The 17471-nt window shown below is 43.9% G+C and overlaps 1 protein-coding gene across 2 annotated transcripts in view; it reads right to left on the bottom strand.

Annotated features, from left to right (window-relative positions):
* Nucleotides 1-17471, bottom strand: part of alg14 (ALG14 UDP-N-acetylglucosaminyltransferase subunit) — a 165916-nt gene that overhangs the window by 70681 nt on the left and 77764 nt on the right. The gene's annotated exons all lie outside the window — the stretch shown is intronic.

Genomic DNA, 17471 nt, shown 5'->3' with positions numbered 1-17471 from the left:
AAATCAGCTCGCCACCACCTTCTCAAGGGCAGCTGGGGATGGGCAAAAAATGCTGGCCAGCCAGCGACGCCCACATCCACAAATGAATAAAGAAAAAAGCTCCCAAAAAGAGGAACAAAGAACTGAAAGAGCACAAAAGGATGCAGGATAAATAACAAGCTCTGTACCACCAATTAAAAATCTTTGGGAAGCCCTGCAGCAATTCACCAAAAGGCAGTTCAGGTTTAGCACGAGCAGCCACAGAAACATTGGCTTGAAATCAAAGCAATTATGGAGGAAATAACCAAGCTGCAAAAGAAGATGGAGATGCATAGCGCACACACCGCAAGGAGCTAAAAACTACTGCGGAGTCAGTAATCTCAGAAATTCACCAAGATTCCTTAGACAGCACCTTCCAAGAACTGCAGATGCTGGGGTCAGAGACAACAGTGTAGAGCTGATAGAATACAGCAGGCCAGGCAGCGTCAGAGGAGCAGGAAAGTTGACATTTCGGGTCCGACCCGAAACGTCAACTTTCCTGCTCCTCTGATGCTGCCTGGCCTGCAGCTTTCTAAACCCACAACCACTATCATCTAGAAGGACAAGGGCAGCAGATAGACCACCACCTGCAAGTTTCCCTCTGAGCCACTGACCATCCAGACTTGGAAATATATCACCATTACTGCATTGTCATTTGGACAAAATCTGGAATTCCCTCCCTGATGGCATCATGGGGTTACCTACAGCACAGGACTATAATGGTTTAAGACAGCAGCTCACCACCACCTTCTCAAAGGCAACGAGGGATGGGCAATAAAAACACTGACCCAGCCAGTGACACTCATCCCATGACTGAATAAAAAAGCCCTTTAATAATAATGCTGCTGTGAAACAGCAGGACACAAGGGAAAAGAAAAATCAAACAGCCCATGAAGCAACATATGACAGAGGTCCAGACTTCAGAGAAAACAAAGAAAAAATAACAACTTGCCACACAAGAATGACAGACAGTATCAGGGGTAACCGTGAAAAGAAATGACACCACCAGATTGCGACAGATCTGGCCACACTAGTAAACTATCCGCACACATTATGGAGACTCATACTTAACACAAATCTTTTAGGATCAATACATGCTGTTGTCTGTAAAGTGATGGTTGTCATTCACTTCGAGTCTTTTCTGGTTAGAATTCTTTCGCAAAGCTTTTTCCGCTTTTGTTTTCTTCCCACACAGACAAGGAGTGATGGAATGAAAAAGGAATACAGTTTGCAGATGTTTCTGTCCTGCTACCCTGGTACTTTTTAATACTCTTGTAGCTTAACCTACCAGAGGGCTGTCATCAGGCAGAATTTCCGTGACTCAAAAGACTCTTAGCGTGGCTCAGTGTCAAATTCTCTCTCTCCTGCTTTACAGGCACTATTGTTTGGCACACTTGCTTTTCAGATTGTAAGACTCAGTGTATCAATTACATAAAAGGATAAATTCCATCTTAGTTTATATTCCAAAAAATTAAAATTGTGGTTTTTTAGCGTGCAGGCAGCATGCTTGGAACTCGATTGCTCTGTTGGAGTGTTTGCCTTTAACTTAAAAGTGGTTTACTGCTTTAAATAAACTCAGCCATGCAGTTAATCAATCCCTGAGGAATGTTTGCCTCTTAGATAATATCATGAGCATGACAGACTGTATAAATAGAAAAGCAAAATACTGCAAATACTCGAAATTTGAAATTTAAAAAACTACACTGGGAATAGTCAGCATCCAAGGAGTGAAAACACAGTTGAAGTCTTGTGCCTGTGACCTGGCATCAGAATTGGGCGAGTTAGAAATGTATCAGGTTTTGGAGTAAATGAAACAGGTAGGTGGGAAGAATAACAAGGAAGGAATGAAGGTGGTTGATAGACTGGAGAGCAGGCGAGGTTCAATGGGAAAGGCTTCAAGATCGAAGGGAGATGGGAGAAGCAACGAAATGGACGATGTGCCGAGAGCAGGTGAGACCAACTGAAACTAAAAAGAGCAGAACCTTAGAGAAGTTTATAAAATCATGAATGGCATGGACAGGATACATAGGCAAGGTCTTTTCCCCGAGGTAGGGCAGTTCAAAACTAGATGGTGTAGGTTTAAGATGAGAGGGGAAAGATTTAAAAGGGATCTAAGGGATAACTTTTTCACGCAGAGGGTGGTGCGTGTATGGGATGAGCTGCCAGAGGAGGTAGCAGAAGCTGGTACAGTTACAACATTTAAAAGGCATCTAGATGGGTATATGAATAGGAAGGGTTTTGAGGGATATGGGCCAAATGCTGGCAAATGGGACTAAATTAATTTAGGATATCTGGTCGGCATGGATGAGTTGGACCAAAGGGTCTGTTTCCATGCTGTACATCTCTATGACTCTAAGAGAATGGGGAAAGAGCCTAAGCAGTAAATAAACACACGACAAAATAAAGACAGAGATTGTAATCTAACATTATCAAATTCAATGTAAAGTGCTCAGTGGAAAGATGAAATGCTGTTCCTTGATTTTCAGTTGAACACTGCAGGAGGGAGAAAGGTCAAAAATGGAAGCAAACTACAGAATTAAAATTAGCATCAATAGAGAATGCTTGCTGAGAGTCCAGCCAGAGTCCTTATTCCTAGCTGACACGGTCTTGTCAATAAAAACTGACATTCGTTCAAATAGCTCACTCCCAAATAACGATACACTGTTACTGTAATCAGGAGACAGAGATATAATGTTATTCGATTTGTTTAAAAGAACATAGTTCTTTAGATACATCAAAATGACAGTGGCTCCTGCCACTACAATGGTGAGTTTACACATGTTGAGAGATCACAAGCCCGGGCTATTTGCTCAAACAATCTGGATCTGATAAAGGATGAAGACATAAACAATAGGCAGTCTGACCTGCCTGTCATTCCCACCCCGCTATTCAGATCATTGTATTCTAGAAGGGACTGTCTCCAAAGACCAATCTTACAGCTGTGCTGTCTTATGTGTATTTTTAAATTACATCGATTTAAAAAAAATTTGCACAAGCTGTTTAAGCATCAGTTTGGGACAGGGAGACAGGCTATGATTCTCCACCACAAATTCCCCCAAACACCAAACCACTTCAAGTCCCTCAACACTTCCTTTCAATTTCCAATGATGTTATTTTCCACTCAAGCCAATTCTTGGGCAGCCAGGCAAACACAATTCAAGCTCCTTTTGATGAAGAATGTGCCTGTTCATAAAAGCAAGAGTTGGGAGGATTACTAACTCAACAATGTGGCAGCGAGTTCGACTTGCAGGCTTTTCATTTTAGATCTTCAAAATAGGAATAAACTGCCTTTCTTTCGGTCAAAACTCCAGCAAATGCCCTTAAAACGAAGGCTCATTCGAAAGAATACAAGTACAAGAGAAAGGAGCAGTCGCATGCCATTCTTGCAAAACAATGTGATCAATGTATTTAACAGGAGGCTCAGTATTGCAGTGGGGGAGGGGGGTGTTGGATTAGCGAGCAGAGACCATCCTGTCTCAGCAATCCAAGCATGTTCCACATCAGCATGGAAAATGAAACTCAGTTCATAGCCATCACAAGGGATATTTTGCTGAAATACAAGCTGACTGGGTTGTAATACAACAAATGATATAAAATCCCAGCAAAGAAAACAAATTGGCCTTTTTTTCTCTAATTCAAGAATGTTCAGAACCTTTGTCCACATCCATAAATCCCGACAGGACCTTAGCATGTCCTGTCCACGAAATCTAACCCAGCTCCCAATCCCCTTTGAAGTGGACACTGTCTAAACCAGCCTTCACAGTGCCTTCCTCTGCATCCCCTCCTTCTTCGGTCAACCTCCTCCCTGCTCAACTCAGCACCCCCTCCTCACCTTGCAAATGGCAGTTGCTTAGGTGGGACCCTATCAGGGATCCTGTTTGAAACTGAACTCTGGGGCTGGAAAAGATCCTAGAATACAACTTTGAGGAAGAGCGCAGTCAATCTTTCTACCACATCCCTTCAGGCCACATCAGGGCAGGGCTTGTACACTTCATGGTAAGGTCCTGGGGAGTGTCGCCAAAAAAAAAGACCTTGGAGTGCAGGTTCATAGTTCATTGAAAGTGGAGTCGCAGGTAGACAGGATAGTGAAGGCAGCGTTTGGTATGCTTGCCTTTATTGGTCAGTGCACTGAGTAGGGGAGTTGGGAGGTCATTACAGGACATTGGTTAGGCCACTTTTGGAATACTGCTTTCTCAACTTGAGAAACCTCCCAACTCCTGTACTCAATGCAACGATAAATGAAAGATGTTGAGAAACTTGAGAGGGTTCAGAAAAGATTTAAGGATGTTGGCAGGGTTGGAGGGTTTGAGCTATAGGGAGAGGCTGAATAGGCTGGGGCTATTTTCCCTGGAGCGTTGGAGGCTGAAGGGTGACCTTATAGAAGTCTACAAAATCATGAGGGGCATGGTAATCGTGAATAGCCAAGGTCTGTCCCCCAGGTTAGGGGAGTCCAAAAGGTTGGGGGTGAGAGGAGAAAGATCTAAAATGGAGCTAAGGGGCAACCTTTTCATGCAGAGGGTGGTGCGAGTATGGAATAAGCTACCAGAGGAAGTGGTGAAGGCTGGTACAATTACAACTTTTTTTTTATTCATTCAGGGGATGAGGGTGTCACTGGCTAGGCCAGCATTTATTGCCCATCTCTAGTTCCCCAAAGGGTATTTAAGAGTCAACCACATTGCTGTGGATCTGGAGTCACGTGTAAGCCAGACCAGGTAAGGATGGCCGTTTCCTTCCCTAAAGGACATTAATGTACCAGACAGGTTTGTTCAGCAACACTCCCCAGGACCTTATTATTGAGGTGTATAAGTCTTGCCCTGATTTGCCCTGAAGCGACATGGTTCATTTAGAAGGCATCTGGACGGGTATATGAAGAGGAAGGGTTTTAAGAGGAATATGGACCAAATGCTGGCAAATGGGACTACATTAATATAGGATACTTGGTCAGCATGGATGAGTTGGACCAAAGGGTCTGTTTCCATGCTGTACAGCTCTATTACTTACCAAAAACTGATCATCTGCTCTTTCTTCCTCATTTTTTTTCCTGCTGCTGGCAAGGCTGGCATTTGATACCCACCCCTTACAGCCCCTATGAGTAGAGGCAATAAGTCCCTTCTTGAACTGCTACAATCTCGTATGGATACACCCTCAGTACTATCCACTCCTCTACTCTGGTTTGGCAAAACTAATGGCTTGCCTTCTAGCCACTTCAGAGGAAGTTTATGAACCAACCCTATTGCTGTGGGCCTGGAGTCATGAAGAAGCAAGACTGGGTGAAAATATGTTTCTTTCCTCACATTCACCTTACAACAGATAAGTTTTAGGAATTCCAAACTTTTTTCCCTCATGTCCTCATTTAACGGGCACTATCTATATAAAATGCTTGCCCCGTACACAAGTCCCGATTTGAAGTTGTGGACGTACTCTCACAAATCATGGCTTTGAGTGAAGTGACTTTAAATGAATCATTGGTGCCCATCAGTCTTAAAGTAAGAGCTTGGATCCTTGTTTTATTCTGTCCACAATAATATTACAATGTAGAAATTGAAATAACGTACAGCACTGTGTATTCCTATCTGAAGTAACTTCTAAAATTAAACACATCACTGAATATCCTTGGGTAAATACTGACTAGAAGCAGAACTGCATCAGCCATGCAAGTAATTTGGCTCCAAGAGAAGATCAGAGGCTAGGATATCTGTGGCAAGTAACTCACCTCCTGATTCCCCTAAGCTTATCCATCGACGACAGTCGGAAATGTGATGGACCACTCCCCACTTGTTTGGATGGGTGCAGCTCCAACAACACTGAAGAAGCTTGACACCATCCAGGACAAAGTAACTGCTTATTTGGCACCACATCCACTATCTGAAATAATCACCTCCTTTACTGCACACAGTGCCAGCAGCATGGACCAACTACAAGGTGTACTGCAACAACTTAACAAGGCTCCTTCGAAGCGCCTTCCAGACCCACTACCACTGCTACCCAGAAACACAAGGGCAGCACATACATGGGTACACCACCATCTACTAGTTTCCCTCCAAGCCGTTCGCCATCCAAATCTGGAAATATAATCACCGTTTCTTCAGGGTCACTGGGTCAAAATCCTGGAATGCCCTCTCCAGCAGGGATTATCGACACCCTAAAACTGTGCAGTTCAAGAAGGGAGTTGCTTGCCACCACCTCCTCTAGGGCAATTCAGGATGGGCCTAGCTAGCGATAGCCACGCCCCATGAACAGACGTAAAAAAAATTACAGTAGACTCTCAAACAGATTTGGAAAAATACATGTCTGCATTTTTTGATGGACCTTTCCCCATCTGGTGGGGGAAGCTGGTTAGTGTCAATGGCTTCAAACCTCTGACCAACTTCTACCACTAGATGGAAGCCTTCAGCAAAATTTTGAACCATCTTCAGGAGCAGCCTTGACTTCAATGCTTGGAGGGGCTGGGGAGACAGAGTGTAGGCCAGGGAAGGGCAATTCTAGGAGGTAAAGTTAAGCGGGGGGGGGGGGGGAGAGAGGGGGGGTTGCAGGGGTTTAGTGAAGCAATGAAGTTAAACAATGCGAGGAAATGGGCCTCAACTATAAAACAATGTTAAAACGAAATGAAATTGAGCAGGGTGACTTAAAACAAGGACTGACTACAATTAAATTCTCACTTTGACACTGCAGCCCTATCACGAGCAAGATGATCAAATTACAGCACAGGTATTTACACAGATGGTTTCCAACATAAATGTCAAATTAATAATCTGTAATGACAAATGTACAAATAAAGAGAGAGTGTACAAGTTTACAAGTTTACAATAGGGTCTGTTACATCTCGATGCTCTGATCCCTATGTGCAATGCTTCCAATCTTATGGTCTTTCACTCCAAGAGTTATGGAAGTAACCCTATAACAAGTATGGGTAAACATACTGTGAGAATCCATTTTTTAAAAATATAAAAGTCAAGAGAGAGTGAAAGCAACAAAGATAAAGCAACCTGAATACATGAAGATAATGGGAACTGCCGATGCTGGAATCTGAGACAACAAGGTGTACAGCTGGATGAACACAGCAGGCCAAGCAGCATCAGAGGAGCAGGAAAGCTGACGTTTCGGGCCCGGACCCTTCTTCAGAAAAAGCTTCATTTTCTGAAGCCATTACAGTGACACACAACATTGCTTGATTGCTTCTGACAGGCAGATTTAGGACAGCTTGATTTTAAAAAATATTCCGGGTGTAATATCATGTACTTCTACCCACCTGCAGTACCTCAACAAAGCAAAGTTCAGACACAATTGGGCTCCATTTGAAAAATAGGCATGAGAAGCAGTAAAGTGTAAACACCACTGAGTGTGTAGCTGATTACATTGCAACCATCAAACAGTTAAAGAGAGAAACTTCCTCCTTATATACTGGCCCAAGAAATTAGAATTAGGTTTATTGTCACATGTACTCAAGTACAAGGACTAGAGCAGAAAGTTGCCATTTCTGGTGCCATCTGAGGTACAAAGATACTTAGGTATAAATTGGAAAAATAAAGAAATGAAAAAAAAAAGGTAAAAGTTTAGCATTACAATCCTTCTAAAGCAGGGAGTCCATGCTGGGCTATCTTGAGGCTGGGAGTCCATCAAGTCTGCACTGGTCAACTCTCCACTATCGATGCCATCTGAGGAATGGATTAAGTAGAGAGAGAGAGAGAGACACAGACAGAGAGGGACAGAAAGAAAAAGAGAGAGAGAAAAGAAGAAAAAGAAAGAAAAGAAACAGATGGAGCGGATGAACTCTGGCTAAGAAGCGTATTCTGCTGCCATCTCGAATTTTGAGAAGAATGATTCACACATGGATATTTTGAGCCGATTTTCCACACCATGAAACACAAAGACAAGGCCACGTATGGTTTTCGGGCAAAGTGAGATTGAAAGCTGAGCACAAGTGAATCAGAGTACATGGTGTTACCAGTCCTTGTTTTAATATTGTACATTCTATTCAAAAAAACAGCAAGTGAAGAGTGGAACCTGACAATCTTTTAGACTTTTATCAAGAGACCCATGTTAAAATGTATACACTTCCTAACCTGACACAGAGTGTTAGCCTGTTTTTATTTTTAAATATATTATTCTAAATCAATCAATCTGCTTGGACTTGTTACAAAGCAACACTGGCAGATGGGACTTGAATTCATGCTTTCTGGCCCAGAGTTAGTGGCACTGCCAGTGTTGCCATAAGACCACAAGGGGCGGCATGGTGGCTCAGTGGTTAGCACTGCCACCTCACAGTGCCAGGGACCTGAGTTACATAGAACATAGAACAGTACAGCACAGTACAGGCCCTTCGGCCACGATGTTGTGCCGAACTTTTACCCTAATCCTAAACTCTATCTAACCTCCACCCCTACCCCTACCTATCATCCATATGCCTATCTAATAGCCGCTTAAATGCCCCTAATGAGGCCGACTCCACTACCCTCTCCGGCAACACATTCCATGCCCCTACCACTCTGAGTAAAGAACCTACCTCTGACGTCTTCCCTACATCTACCTCCACTCACTTTAAAACTGTGTCCCTCGTAATAGCTACCCCCACCCCAGGAAAAAGTCTCTGGCTGTCAACTCAATCTATACCTCTGATCAGTTTGTACACCTCTATCAAGTCACCTCTCATCCTTCATCGTTCTAAAGAGAAAAACCCTAGCGCTCTCAACCTTTCCTCAAGACTTTCCCTCCATTCCAGGCAACATTCTGGTAAATCTCCTCTGCACCTTTTCCAACGCTTCCACATCTTTCCTGTAATGAGGCGACCAGAATTGGACACAATACTCCAGGTGTGGCCGAACCAGGCTTTTGGATAGCTGGAGCATAACTTCATGGCTCTTGAACTCAATCCCTCTATTAATGAAAGCTAACACACCATATGCCTTCCTAACAACTCTATCCACCTGGGTGGCAGCTTTCAGGGAACTGTGGACATGAACCCCGAGATCCCACTGCTCGTCCACACTGCCAAGAATCTTTCCGTTAACCCTGTATTCTGCTTTCAAGTTTTTCCTTCCAAAATGAATCACCTCACACTTTTCAGGGTTAAACTCCATCTGCCACTTCTCAGCCCAGCTCTGCATCCTATCAATGTCCCTTTGTAACCTAGAACAGCCCTCCGCACTACCCACAACTCGACCCACCTTCGTACCGTCCGCGAACTTACTAATCCACCCTTCCACTCCTTCATCCAAATCATTTACAAAAATCACAAATAGAAGAGGACCCAGAACAGATCCTTGTGGTACACCACTCATAACTGAGCACCATGTTGAATATTTTCCGTCCACTACCACCCTTTGTCTTCTAAGGGTCAGCCAATTCTGAATCCAATCTGCCACATTTCCCCCTATCTGATGCCTCCTTACCTTCTGCATGAGCCTACCACGGGGAACCTTATCAAATCCAAGTATACCACATCCACTGCTCTACCTTCATCCACGTGTTTGGTCACCTCTTCAAAGAATTCAATAAGGTTTGTGAGGCATGATCTATCCCTCACAAATCCATGCTGACTATCACAAATCAAACTGTGCCTTTCCAAATGATCATAAATCCTATCTCTCAGAGCCCTTTCCAATAATTTGCCCACCACTGACGTAAGACTAACTGGCCTGTAATTTCTGGCGTTATCCTTATTCCCTTCTTTGAACAAGGGAATGACGTTTGCCTCTCTCCAATCTTCCGGCACTATACCCGTGGACAGTGAGGACGAAAAGATCATCGCCAAAGGCCCTGTGATCTCTTCCCTCGCTTCACATAGAATCCTTGGATAAATCCCATCAGGCCCGAGGGACTTATCTTCAACATCCTCAAAATTCCTAGTACATCTTCTTTACTAACAGCGACCTCCTCTAGCCTACCAGCCTGTTTCACACTGTCCTCCTCTACAACTAGGTCTCTCTCAGTTGTGAATACCAAAGAAAAGTATTCATTAAGGACATCTCCTATCTCTTTAGGCTCCGTGCACAAATTCCCTTTACAATCCTTGATTGGCCCTACCCTTTCTCTGGTCATTCTCTTATTCCTCACATACGTGTAAAACGCTTTGGAGTTTTCCTTGATTCTATCTGCCAAGGTTTTCTCATGCCCCCTTATAGCTCTCCTAAGCCCTTTCTTCAGCTCCTTCCTGGATAACTTGTATCCCTCTAGAGCCTTTTCCGTACCTTGTTTCCTAAACATTACATAAGCATCCTTCTTCCTCTTAACCAGTCGTTCGACCTCTCTTGAGAGCCAAGGCTCCCTCACTCGACCGCATCTTCCCTGCCTGCTCGAGACAAACATATCGAGCATACGCAGTAAGCATTCCTTAAACAATCTCCACATTTCAACAGTGCACTTCCCTGACAGCATCTGTTCCCATTTTATGTTACCCAATTCTTGCCTAACAGAATTGTAATTACCCTTCCCCCAATTATAAACCTTACCCTGCTGTATGTACCTATCCTTTTCCATCACTAAATGCTCTCCTACCAACAGGTCTAACACTTGGTCTGGTTCATTGCCAACCACCAAATCCAAAGTGACCTCTCCTCGTGTTGGTTTATCTACATACATTTCGATTCCACCCTCGGGCGACGGTCTGTGTGGAGTTTGCACATTCTCACCATGGCTGCGTGGGTTTCCTCCGGGTGCTCCGGTTTCCTCCCACACTCCAAAGACGTGCAGGCTAGGTGGATTGGCCATGCTAAATTGCCCATAGTGTTGAGGGATGTGTAGATTAGGTAGGTTATAGGGGGATGGGTCTGGGTGGGATGCTCTGAGAGTCGCTGTGAACTTGTTGGGCCAAAGGGCCTGTTTCCACACTGTAGGGATTCTATGATTCTATGAAGACCTCTATCTATCTGTTTTCATTCATAGGATTTTCTTAATCAACCTGTTTGGACATGTTGTAACACACCTCCAGAAAAGCTGTGACTTGAACATGGGCTTTCTGGCCAGAGGTAGGGACACTACCACCGTGCCATGAGAGCCCTGTTATAATGTATATGGGCTCAAGTGAATTCCAAGTTAATGACCACTGCTAGCACACAATTAAACAAGATTAATGCGCAATTAATATTCATCTGCTGTCCTGCAGTTGACAGGAAAAGAGACTGATAATGAATTTCGGGCTGGTTACTGCTTGAAGCACTTCATGGTTTCACATCATGGCCAAGGGACACACAGACATACTTTAAATCCCAGTTCCCCTGACCACACGCTTCACCTTGGCTGATCCAGCATTCCTTCTTTATAGCTACATAGCACTGGAATGACCACATTGCCTTCATCTTGCAGACCTTCCCTGCCAGCTGACCAAATTTGCAGATGATTTATGGCCGAAAAAGAAAACTAAACTGACAAACACACGAACATGAATATACCTTGGGTATTTTTTATGGAGTAAAGATTTTTGATTCCACCAAATATCACACCATGGTTCATTTCCACATTTTGACAACACACACTACTTGTGTGCACAGCACAAAATAGCCCCATAAACTGACACTGATTGGCCTAGGAGCTGAAATTTGCTCTCTCGAAAGGTGGAATGAATGGGACACTGTATAACAGATTTAACATTTACTTTTTCCACCAACATATCTTTCAGGGTTTTCCCCATGATATTTCCATTCCCACATTAGAACCAGGAGCAGAGTTTGGCCATTCAGCCTCTCAAGCCTGTTCCATCATTCGATACAATTCTGGCTGATCTCATCTTGGCCTCAACTCTACTTTCCTGCCTAATAAAAACCGAAAGAACTGCGGATGATGTAAATCAGAAGTTGCTGGCAAAGCTCAGCAGGTCTGGCAGCTTCTGTGAAGAGAAATCAGAGTTAATGTTTTGGGCCCGGTAACGCTTCCTCAGAACTCCACCTTCCTGCCTGCTCTCCGTAACCCTTCAACACAGTAAGGAGGAGACAGATTTTTAGTCAATAAAAAAAAAACTTACTCAACATGCCAGCATCCACCACACTCTGGCTATAGCGAAATCCACAGATTCTCTCTGAAAGGGGTTAATTTTTCAGCTGTTTTAATTCTGCTACCCCTTATCCTAAAACTGTGACCTTTCATTCTAGATTGTCCCACATGAGGAAACATCTTCTCTACGTGGACCTTGTCAATCCTCATTAGCATCTTATATATCCCAATTACATCTCCTCCCATTCTTCTAAACTGCAGGGAGTGTAGGCCTAAACTTCTCAGTGTCTCATCATAAGACAAAGCCCTCATCTCTGAAATTAATCTAGTGAACCTCCTCCGAGCTGCCTCCAATGCAACTACATCCCTCCTCAAGTAAGGGGACCAGAATTTTACAGAATACTCCAGGTGCAGTCTCACTAATGTCAGCTGCAGCAATACTTACCTTCTTTTATACTCTATTTCCCCTCAAATAAATACCTAAATTCCATTGAAACAACATATTCTGGCAGGTCACAATGTACAGGCTAAACTCAGTCAAATGTATTTGCAAGGAAACAAATTATAAAGACAAATTAATACAGTAACCAGCCTTCATTGTGATATTTGACTCATGCAATATTTAAACGGCCCTTTTAAATGAGCTAAACAAACTCAGTTCCGTCTATGCAACTTAAACTAAGTCTGTCACTTTCCTTATCCTAAAACTAGGCCCTGTCGTTCTAAAAACTTCTTAGCCAGGCCTCTTCCTCACAATTGTGACTTGGATACTGGCAATCAAACAAAAGAAACTGGAGATGCAGGGAAATTCCACATCTATTATATACGTCTTGCGGAACTCAGAGGCAATTTACAATACACAAGATGAAAGAAACACTCTTAAAAACCAGGCAATTACATTATCAATCAATTGAATACAGAAAGTGAGAAAAGCAGTTTTTTTAGGCGCTTTTGTTTGCTTTTACCACCTGGTTTTGACATCAAATATTTGGATCATTGCCACAATCCAATATAACTTTATCAGCTCATATCTCAGAGGGAAGTGAAGCAATTCACTAGTGAATAAACATAGCTCACTGTCGGACAGAGTGGACAGGAGTCACTTAAAAATATCATTAACCCTGCTAACTAGTTTCATGCTGGATTTTTGATTTGCACCCGCAGTGTGCAAAACCAGGGGTATTAAAAACCTCACTCAAGAAACAGATCATTGAAGCCTATTTTAAATTCAGAATATTTAAATTCACAATAGCCCGGCAGTGGTCAACTGGAGAAACAGGGGCAAATAATAGAGTTGTGTAACAATAGAATAGTAGGTTAATAATATCAGGGCAGACAAGAAGGGCACCTCAAATACAAACTCACTAAATTTATTGTCCAGAACAATATTCTGCAGGCTAGGTGGGTTAGCTTTGGGAAATGCAGGGTTACAGGGACAGGGTAGGGGGAAGAGTCTGGGTGGGATGCTCTTCAGAATGTTGGCATGGACTTGATGGACCGAATGGCCTGCTTCCGCACTGTAGGGATTCTATGATTACCTGACTGAAAACGTTAACTCTTCCTCTCTCCATAGAACACTGAGCTTCTCCAGCAACTTGTTTTTGCTTCAGGTTTCCAGCAGCCGCAGTTCTCCGTTTTATTTATTTTTCACTAAACTCATTGCTTGCCTTGTTCTTTTTAAAACAAAATATCAACAAATACATCTTGTGGTTTAGCCAGTTAAAATCGCTAGGTTTATGCTTCCTTCCCTGAGAAAATGAGTTTTCTATTCCTGCAACCTTTTTTGCATCAGATTTCCATCTTTGATGACTTACTGAACAACAGAAAATAAACTTCCACTCCCATAGGATTCCTCAATGCACTTTGCAGCAATTAATTCCACTACAAGTGTGACCAATGCTTTCCTTGTTTGGGTATCTAATACGCAGCTCCTGGCGATCACATTGTGAGGTGGGACACCGCTCCTGGCCAAATGTGCTCACACTGACACTGCACCACAAGACTCTCTACTATTGTATCTGAACAAATTAAGGCAAATTAGAGTGGAGGTCCCCAAGGGGAATTAAAAATTCCATTGGAAAATTAAACATAAAGTATCATTTCTGTTGGATGATAATACCCACCAGTCCCTGCAGTTCCCCCGGGTCAAGTAATGCCTTAACTGTTCCCAGGGGACATTGTTTGCTTGCTCCCATCCGAAGAACACCCAGATGTGGACATAACCGTGAAAACTTGGCTGGAATTGGGCATCAGGAGCCCCTCCACGGCCCACTGCCCGGACCTGTTAATGGCCACATTGGTCAGGTCCAGGAGCAGAGCCAAGGCACAGGGTGCTCTGATTTGCCTGGTCTCCTCTGCCGTGGGTATCCAAAGACCAGGAGCACAGACTGGACATGTAACCAAAGATTCATCGCTCATTTAGAGACAGTAAGGACTGCAGATGCTGGAAGTTGGAGTCAGTAAATGTGCAGCTGCAAATGCACAGCAGGTCAGACAGCATCCGAGGAGCAGGAAAGACAACGTTTTGAGCCAAAACCCTTCGTTAGGACTAGGGAGGGTGAGGGCAGCCCTGAAATAAATAGGAGTGGGGTGGGGCTGGGGGGAGGGGAGGTGAGATGAGATGGAATTAGGTGGATGCAGGGAGGGGGTTATTGTGGTTGGTCAGTGGGAAGGGTGGAGCAGATAGGCAAATAGGAAGATGGACAGGTTGGGAGAGGAGGGCTTTGGAAGCTGGTGAAGTCAATATTTAGACCATTGGGCTGTAAGCTCGCAAGGCAAAATTGAAGGTGTTGTTCCTCCAGTTTACGTTTGGCCTCTGCTGGATTTAGAAGGATTGTTTGGGGCCTCTGGCGGAGGTGAGGTTGGTGGGGGGTGGAGGTGGTGGTGTAGGGGCAGGTGTAGCACCTCCTGTGGTTACAGGGATAAGGAGCAGGTGTGGTTGGTGGGGAGTGTGCAGCTGACGAGGGAATTGTGGAGTGAATGACTACATCTCCTCTCACCCACCCTCCTGCAAAAATTCTATCCCATACTCTCAATTCCTCTGCATCTGCTCCCAGGATGAGGTGTTCTACTCCAGGACTTGCCACTTTAGAGACAAGAGTTTCCCCTCCTCTGTTAGCAAGGATGCCGTCGACTGCATCTCCCGCGCTTCTGCCCTCAAACCCACTCCCCACAACAATAATAAGGATAGAATCCCCTTGGTCCTCACATACCATCCCATCAACCTCTGAATACAATGCATCATTCTCTGACATTTCCATCACATACAATCAGACCCCACCACCAAAAAGATACTTCCTCACCACCCTTGTCCAGTTTCCGCAGGGACCGTTCATTCCACGACTCCCTCGTCAGCTCCACACACACCATCAACCTCTCTACCACACCAGGTACCTTTGCTCACCATCTATTCTTTCACAGGATGAGGGTAACACTGACTAGACCAGTATTCACTGACCATTCTTAATTGGCCAGAGGGCAGTTAAAAGTCAACCACATTGCTGTGGGTCTAGAGTTACGTAGGCCAGACCAGGTGAGGGTGGCAGATTTCCTTCCCTGAAGGACAATAGTGAACCAGATGGGTTTTTCTGACAAATTGACAATGGTTGTGGGGTCATCAGTAGATTCTTCATTCCAAATATATTTTAATCAATTCAAATTCCATCATCTGCCACGGCGGGATTCGAACCTGGGAACCCGTAACATTACTGGATTAACAGCCCAGTGATAATTCCACTAGGCCATTGCCTCCCCAAATCAGATGAATGACGGAATACCCTCCTTTTTCCTAGAGAAATGCAGCTTCAGCAACATTCAAAGCTCAATACCCCCTGGGAAAAAACAGCCCACCTTATGTGCATCCCATCCATCATCTGAAAAATTCACTTCCCTCACCACCACTGTCCCTCAGTAGCAGTGGTATGCACCATCTATAAGATGAGCTGTAACTATTTGTCCAGCGTCCTTCCTGTCCTCCTAGGAGGAGGAATGCAGCAGACGCATGGGAATAATGTCAGGTGAAAGGTCTCTCCTAGACACACACCATCTTGACTCAGAACCAGATTTCCATTATTTCACTGCCACTGCATTAAAATCCTCAAACTCCTTTACTGACAGAATTGAGGGTGTGCCTGTACCAGGAGACTGCAGCTGTTCCAAGGCAGCGCCTCACCATCACCTTCTAAAACTAGAGACAGACCATAAATAGTCAGCGATACTCGCATCTTGTGAACGAATTTTTAAAAAAGTGATCAGAAATGTTTGTGCCTTTTATGTTCACAAAGTTGAAGTTAGCAAGAACTGCAGATGCTGCAGTCAGAATCAACACAGTGTGGAGCTGGAGGAACACAGCAGCTCAGGCAGCATCAGACGAGCAGGAAAGTCAGCATTTCGGGTTTACACCCTTCCTGTCCCTCTGATGCTGCCTGACCTGCTGTGTTCCTCCAGCTCCACACAATGTTTACAAAGCTGCCAGATTACAGAGAGACCCCACGCATCCTTTATCTTGTGAAATAGAGACCAGCTGTTCTAATGAAAAATCAATGAACCCAATCACAGGGAGAATTTAATAAGTTAAATATATTTACTATTCCACCAGCCTCAACTCCTGCTTCAACACTGAACCACAGTATTGTCAACTCTGCTGCCATCTGGTGATAATTCACTGAATTATCCTGAGCACCCAAACAGAAACACATTGCAATCTGAAACTGGAAAAAGGATTAAAGATGGAAATTGCTGGGAAAACTCAGCAGGTCCGACAGCAACTGTGCAAAGAAAGCAGAGTTAACATTTCAGGTCCAGTGACCCTTCTTCAGAAATATTTGTTTTTGTTTCTGATTTCCAGCATCTACTGTTCTGTAGTTTTTTTTGGACTGGAAAAGGTTAGTGTGCTTAACCTTGCTATCCCAAGCATCTCACATTAGTAACAGCAGATAGAGCTATACAGTTCTACAGCACAGAACAAGGCATTCAGTCCTTTGTGTACATTCCAGTCATAAGCATCTTTTTAGTATCATTCCATTTTCCAGGACTTGGCCTATAGTCTTGTACACTATGTCGTTTCAAGGGTTCATCTAAATTGTTCGTAAATGTTATATAGTTCCTACTGCTAACATCTTTTCAGGTCGTTAGTTCCAGATAACCGGCACGCAGTGGATGAAAATCTTTAAATCTCCTTTAACCCTCCGACCCTTTCCTTAAATCTATGTCACAAACAAAAACAGAAATTGCTGGAAAAGCTCAGCAGGTCTGGCAGCGTCTGTGGAGAGAAACCGGAATCAACATTTTGGGTCCAGCGACCCTTCCTCAGAACTGATGGTAGCTAGGAAATATGTTTTTTTAATTCGGAATATAGGGTTGGGGGAGGGGGCAATGAGTAAGCGATAGGTGAGGCACAGCCCAAAGAGACAGAAGAACAATTGATCAGACAAAGGAGTAGATAATAATCAGGCTAGGCGAAAGAATAGCTACTAATTGGCACTATTGTGGCTAACAACAAGTTGTGTGTAATAGCAGACCGTGTGATA

Source organism: Rhincodon typus, chromosome 10, assembly GCF_021869965.1.
Source record: "Rhincodon typus isolate 14 chromosome 10, sRhiTyp1.1, whole genome shotgun sequence".
Classification (NCBI taxonomy): domain Eukaryota; kingdom Metazoa; phylum Chordata; class Chondrichthyes; order Orectolobiformes; family Rhincodontidae; genus Rhincodon; species Rhincodon typus.
The sequence above is the reverse complement of the archived record's forward strand: the minus strand, read 5'-3'. Positions and strand labels throughout refer to the sequence as shown.